This window comes from Branchiostoma belcheri, unplaced genomic scaffold (assembly GCF_001625305.1).
Source record: "Branchiostoma belcheri isolate BF01 breed outbred unplaced genomic scaffold, Haploidv18h27 scaffold52, whole genome shotgun sequence".
Classification (NCBI taxonomy): Eukaryota; Metazoa; Chordata; class Leptocardii; order Amphioxiformes; family Branchiostomatidae; genus Branchiostoma; species Branchiostoma belcheri.
Genome location: NW_017804154.1, coordinates 1737832 through 1744589, shown reverse-complemented (window position 1 = coordinate 1744589; position 6758 = coordinate 1737832). Strand labels below are relative to the sequence as shown.

General features: G+C 44.2%; 1 protein-coding gene across 4 annotated transcripts in view; it reads left to right on the top strand.

Annotated features, from left to right (window-relative positions):
* Positions 1-6758, top strand: part of LOC109480722 (peroxidasin homolog) — a 22882-nt gene that overhangs the window by 3133 nt on the left and 12991 nt on the right. The window contains exon 1 of one of the 4 annotated variants that reach the window (XM_019782967.1): positions 4112-4196. The exons of the other annotated variants lie outside the window; for them this stretch is intronic. The gene's annotated coding sequence lies outside the window, so the exon portion shown is untranslated. Of the gene's footprint in view, positions 1-4111; positions 4197-6758 lie in introns of those variants that run through there. 4 annotated transcript variants of the gene reach the window in all.

The following is a 6758-nucleotide window of genomic DNA, read 5'->3' as shown; positions in this document are numbered from 1 at the left end:
CTCGGGTAGAGAGAGAGAGAGAGAGAGAGAGAGAGAGATCGTGTGAAGGAAAACGTTCTGTATATACGTGCAAATGTTACCTTCCTAAAATGAAAATGTGCGAAAAAAAAACTGTCTAAGCGACGACCCAATAAAACACGTCTCATGCGCTCCGTTTTCATATTCTAATGGCCAGACGTCTATTAAAAGGACTCTTCGCTTAAGACTGGCTCAAAACGCGCTTCACAACTTACAAACTCACAAACGTTTACTGGTACCAATTACCGTGCTATAAGACCAGTAAGCCCGCATGTCCTAATCGGTCAGCGATAGTTCCATCCTGCCCGCCCTCATCTACCCGCCCTCCTAGGTGTCTGCAGACCAGTGTGTAAGTCAATTGACAGCCTCGTCACCAGGAATGTACGTAACGTTACAGCTCTGAATTCTCCTTTTTATAACGCTCTCTCTCTCTCTGTAATTTCTTTCGTTTTTTATATTTCTGGGGGACAGAACTTGGGTCAGTTCCGATCTCGTGAATTTTCCTTGAGGAAGACACACCTGCGGAAGATGTACAATCTATCTATCACCGACAGCCGCGCAAAGGTCAGTGAATCGATCTGGAGCAAATGTGACGCCGGCATGCCCGTTAAGAAAACCGATATTTCATCCACGCCCCCAATGTTTCATCGACGGGGCCTTGTAATGATTTTTCATTAGATAAACGGTTTGACAAAAAAAAAAAACTACTGCGAATTTAAACATCATTGTTCTTGTGACAACTGGCGGTGAATTTACGTGTTCCGTTCATCACACTTCACCAGGTGTGTTTGCGGTGTCAATATACAATGGTGGTCTGATTCATGTTATCCCAACAATGTCCACCGTGCACTCGTCGACGCTGTCATGAAGCTAGCCGAGCTACCATCCGTGTTTGGCTTGGTCGGCACCATAGTTGTTCAAGGGCATGAACCACACCTTAACACTATATAACATCTCGGCTAATGAGACTTGAGCTGAGAGTCGAGTGAGAGAATCGGTTGGCAGGCGGAATGAAATCAAAGCTAAGCCAATTCAGGAAGATGTTTGCATTCCTTATCTAGTTTCCCCACTTGATCCATCTGGAGGACACTCGTGCGGGCTCCTGGTGGAATAGTCTGCCCGACAAACGACCTTCGGCGCTTGAGTTTTTTCCTTTATCATTACTAAACAAGAATTAGAAATCCAACAAGAGTTAGTCAACAAATTAACGACAAGGTGAACACTGCAATGCAGCTCTTTGTGCAGTAGTCCCTCGGGAATATCATTGGGCTGATGTCACCGGCCCTTAGTCTAAAGCATCCGTGGCGAAGTTTCCCGTCATGGAGGGGCACTGCTTGCACGATCCTAACACGCGAGTAAACAACATGAGAGCTCTCTGGTTGTAACGAAGTTTAATCCGTAGTTTCTTGTCGAAACGTAGTGTTTATGGAGCACTTCTCTTAGACTGGTTCTATCCGGGTCTACCACTGTAACATTTGCTCATTCTACCAGTTCTACTGGCTCCCACTGGACTTAGAGACTGATTCACAGTCACAGGCAGCAAAAGAAGGAAATTGTTAGATAAATACCTTGAAATACCTCGAGGACCAATTGCTGCTTTTGTTTCTTTGTCGTCTGATATCTCTCCTTGATGACGAATGGCGGGGAAATTATACGGTATTACTACCATCTAATCACGGAATGATTGATTACATGTTTTCTTTTCTCCTGGGCGAAGAATGACGGGAAATGATAACCCGTTATCAATGTGTATTGTTTTGTACCGGTAGGGTAGAGAGTGGTCAGGGTGACCTGGTTTGCAATATAACCTGGTTAATAATTCGAGCTGTAACCTGGAAGATACGTGTGTCATAGTTATGTCGGGATGATCTGGTGGCAATGCCAATGGATATATATATATCGACTTTTAAAGCTAAGGCATAGGTGGCTAAGATAAATAATTACTGCGACACTGTCCGCAGCCTACATGTAGCTCAACCTTTAGCACAACGAAGTAGCCTTTCGGCTAACAATTTTCTATTGGACACGGGATTAATCAGCAGGGAGAAGGATGCAGCGACCGTTTCTGTGACAGCTTTTATACAATGAAAATTGTATTTAGAATAGAGCAATGGTTCGAAATGCAGAGTAAACTGGAGACCCGTTCCACTAATGAAAAGGACTTTCCGTCAGACAAAATCGATATAGCCAGGATTACAAGTCCTCAACTTCAAACTGGCGTCGCGTTGAACCAACAACAGTCATGATCGAGAAGGGGTTGTGGAAAAAAAGTGAGAAACACAAACCTGGATGAAATAACTAATCAAAAAGAAGGTTTGACAAATGACAAGAAACGTAAGATGAATGGTAGGGGAAGGCATTCAGAACAGAAAAAAGTATCAATGAAAAAGTATCAATGTATGTACAATGTCGACAAAAAGGTTTAAACACGCCCATGCACAACTACCATAACTTTTTATACTACGGGAAAGCAGAGAAACAGCTAATGCCGCGACGAATCCGCCTTACCAAAGTATCGGTTACAGATGTAGCAAGAACAAACTACTTCACGTCCCAATCCTGCCATATTCCGCGTAGTTGCTACAGAGATTGTTCGGAATCCTCCCAAAGTCTGGCTAATCACTAAATCAGTTCTGCAAACGTCACGTTCTCAAGGCGGTTTAAACCCAGCGGGAAATCCGCAGGATTTGGCTGGAAACTGTTGCTTCAGATGGCGGCAATGCCGTTGTTAACGATTATCCTGGATCGGGTCTACATCGTGTGTTCAAACAAGAGAATACAATGCACATACAAAAAGATACATTTGGTGACAAAAAACTGACGATCAGCTTTTTGCAACTTGTGCCGCTGCCATTCCATAATTGGCCAACACAGCCTTGCTGCCTTTTTGCATCAACCTCTTTTATTTGTGTACTTTATTCCCAAACATACACAGCAAGCCAATTCCAAGATGGATCTAGGAACACAAGAAAAAGACGCTAATGAGGTGGCCCAATTAAAACGTGAATCATTGCATCGTGTAAAACTTTACTGACGCTACACTGTTGAGAAGGACGTGGGCCAGTATCTAGGCGAAAGTTGTTGTCTTTCTTTTACATTCAACACCTGTCCCACTTCTCAAAGCTTACCACAGAAAGTCCAGAGGAATGTCTTAAGGAGAACCCATTGCTTTCTGTCACCACTTCAGCCAACAACTTTGGGCGGGAAACACACCGTTTCTCCTCCCTCGCCGCCGCAATACAAACCAAGAACCTCCTCCAACTCTGCCCGACAAAACACCTGAGTGCACCTTGGGTACCTTAATGGTCCAGGTGGGGGAGGGAGCAAAGGAAAGCACTTGTTCCACCAGGTGTAATCGGCCGTGCGGACGGGTTAAGAGGTTCTCCGCTTGGCTTGGGCGGAAAATGTGCCTGTACGCCGCCGCCGCTACGGATGGAGATGTGATAGTATGGTACTTGTAATAGTCCGGAAGATGGAACTGTGTTTCATTAAAATTATTGTACGATCTAAGTTCGTTTCGGTGAATAGTTCTCTGCGTCATGCCTTAGTTTCTCAAATATCAAAGCTCCAGAAACCGTGGAAGAATAGCTTTTTTTTATGTCTCGTTTAATTTTTATTAACGAATTCGTCGTAGCATAAATTTCTACATTGATCAAGGTATCTCTGTCTGTAAATATTTCTTTATGCGTTCTTTTTTAATTTCAAAAGTTAACTTTAAAAAATTCATGTACCGTTATTGATTGAAAGGTTGAACGTAACGGTATTATGTGTTATATTTTCAACGAAAATCAATTTGATACATATAGTGGTTGATGGGACGCACAGTCATTGGTAATATTTCTTGGTTCTTGCCATAGACAACCCAGTCACGTGTTCCCACCACATACGCATTTCCGTTACCACGGTAACATCAAACCCATAGAATACCAATCTACTGAACAACATCCTCTGTGAGCGCGGTGGCCCGTGAGTCGGGTCCTCCAGACAATTATAATTGTTACAAGGGGCACTTGAGGAACCTCTCGGCAGAGATCACATGGCTCACCTGTGGCCACTCTCACCTGGAGAGAAAACACTTTCATCTCGGGTCCCTCGGCGGACGGCAAATTGTCACACAGGGGCTTGTGTATTCTAACTTCTGATACGAGTACATCCGCGTACTTACGGAAGGAAACCTGGTGCGAGCTTATTTCTTCTATACTATAGGACCTTTTTTTCTGTCGTGTTTCATTACCTCCGGGGAAGGAGATATCCTTCCGCGAGGAGGTTTTACTATTGTTCGAAACATTTCTGTCAGCAGCTGTTTCTCGCGATCGGCTGGACGGATTTGTCTGTGGTTCGGTATACGTATTGCTGTTGGGCTGCAGATGATGCAGAACGTTTTTGTTTAATTGCATATGTGTTTATGGGCGTGGAAATAAAAGGTTTTTAAGTGCTCCGGACACCCCCGCCATGCTGAAAATGGAATTTACCATGTTGTTAAGGAATGGGGAGGTTTCAGTTTTGGGTCTTACCATTCAAAAGGGGTCAAACAGAGGGGTGTCTGGTTCCGATAAAAACGTTGGGTGACGGCGCAGCAATGACGGCGCGGGATGACGGCGGGGGTAATGGCGCGGGTGACGCTGAACGCTGGGTGCAAGCTGAGTCAGCGCTAGATCTTCGTGTCGCGACATTTATTTCCAGAAATACGGCGATACACGTCAATTTATTTCAAGTACGGCGCGTAGCTAGCATGGCAGCAGCCAGCAGAAGCGGTGGGCGGGCGGTATGCAAATCTTGCATGACGTATCCGCGTTACGCGTCTCTGATTGGTTGTTCGCTTCAGCTGAGATCGCCGGGCGGCAACATGAAGGGCGCGGGGACGCGATTTTTCTGTTTGAAAATATGCACTAAACGCTGTTTTCCAGGACTGCATAGCCACATCTAGTGAAAAAGTGCACAATTAATATAAATTTGGGGGGAAATATTTGTTTCTTTGTCGATTTATGGTGTCGATTTATGGAACCCGGAAGTGCAGCCGAGACCAGCGCGCAGCGTAGACCAGCGTGGCAGTTTGACGTGTACGATCAAAACATAAACAAAACTCCCGCTGAAGAAGGGAAATTATCCTGTATGTATGCATTTCAGATCCCAGTGACTATGTTTACGATGGGAATAATTGTGGATACGCACGATGCGCACGATAAGCCTCAGAAATTTATGTCGCAAGTGGGGCATTCTATAGGCTTGCACGGCCAATGTCTGGCACGCTACGCGGCGTACGTACACTGCTGCACATCACAGCCAGCGATTCAGTGTCTTAAAATATTTTTTAACATCAGTATAACAATATTTTTAAGCATATGTGATCAAATTTCTGTAAAAAAAATTTGCACAATTGTAAACATAAAACATGAATAGATCGCTGCTATACTGGGCGTACCATTTCGCGTACATGGCCGGCTGCCCGGCGCAAATACTGTCCCGATTTTTCTCAGTAGAAAACCAGAATAAATCACGCACCCGTAATTTGGCCTCGACCCAGAGCTCCTACTTCAGAGTTGAAACCTCAAAAATAGTAACTTTATTAGAGCATGGAGGTATTATACCTCTATGATTGGAAGAAATATAGTATTGCGACACGTGCATAGAATTTGACAAATGGGGGGGGGGGCTCGTCACTGAATGACATCCAGTAAATTTCTAGCGGAAACCAATCAGAGGGCTGCTGAATAATTTGAATAGCTTATCAAGGCCCACGGACGCGGTTCTTTCACTTGTAAAGTAGCCAATTATCACCGAGCCGGTGGCACACGATGGGCGAAAACATGTAATAGTATTTCACACCCATTGTACGTCGACATAAAGCGCTTATACATTACAAACAGAATTTTCGTAGGACTGCCATTACTTTAGTTTGCAGCATGTGTATTGAGAACGAGTATCTTCATAATTCTGCTGGCTGTTTGTAGAAGAACGTTAACGGCACAATAAAACCGTTTTCAATACCAACACGACTTAGCAGATAACACGTAATGAAGCCCACTTTTTACGCAGATTGTAGCACAACGTAATGTTACACAAACTAACAGTAGATGTTTTAAGGAATTCACAGAAATGACAATGATAGATAATGTAACGCATATACATTATACAGCACAAAATAAAGAGTAACAGTAATGTAGTCGTCTTTGGCCGGGTATGGCAAGTTATAGTACGTTCAATCTTTAACGGGTAAGTTGACAGCAACAAGCAAGATGCATAGGTTCTATTACTTTTGTAGCTCACTTGCGTCTACATTTGGGACGAACCCATGTTACTTTTTCGCCGCAGTTTTGATGTCTTTGATGTTGTCTTTGTTGGCTTGTTGTCTGTCATTTCCCTCCATTTTTATGTTTGGCGGCCAGTCCCGTTTTGATTCGTTTACACTGGGCGAAAACCGAGATTTCCACAAGTTTCCAAGCTGGGACACGTTGGTGAAATCTGACGTGTCCTAGCCGTGTCCACGAGTGTCCACGGGTGTCCCATCCCGGCGTGTCCACTGTAGGAAACCCGCGCACACCATGGGACACGCGAAGTGTACAGGATTTCCCACTGTTGGAAATGTCTCGTGTCCTGACTAATTATCGTCACAATGGGAAGCTGAGAAGTGCGTTATTCCCCTGCTTTATAATTACATCCATGGTTACTAGTATACATGGCTGTAGCCATCCTTAGAAAATAAGATTTACACGGCAATCCATACACACTTTTCTTGTATT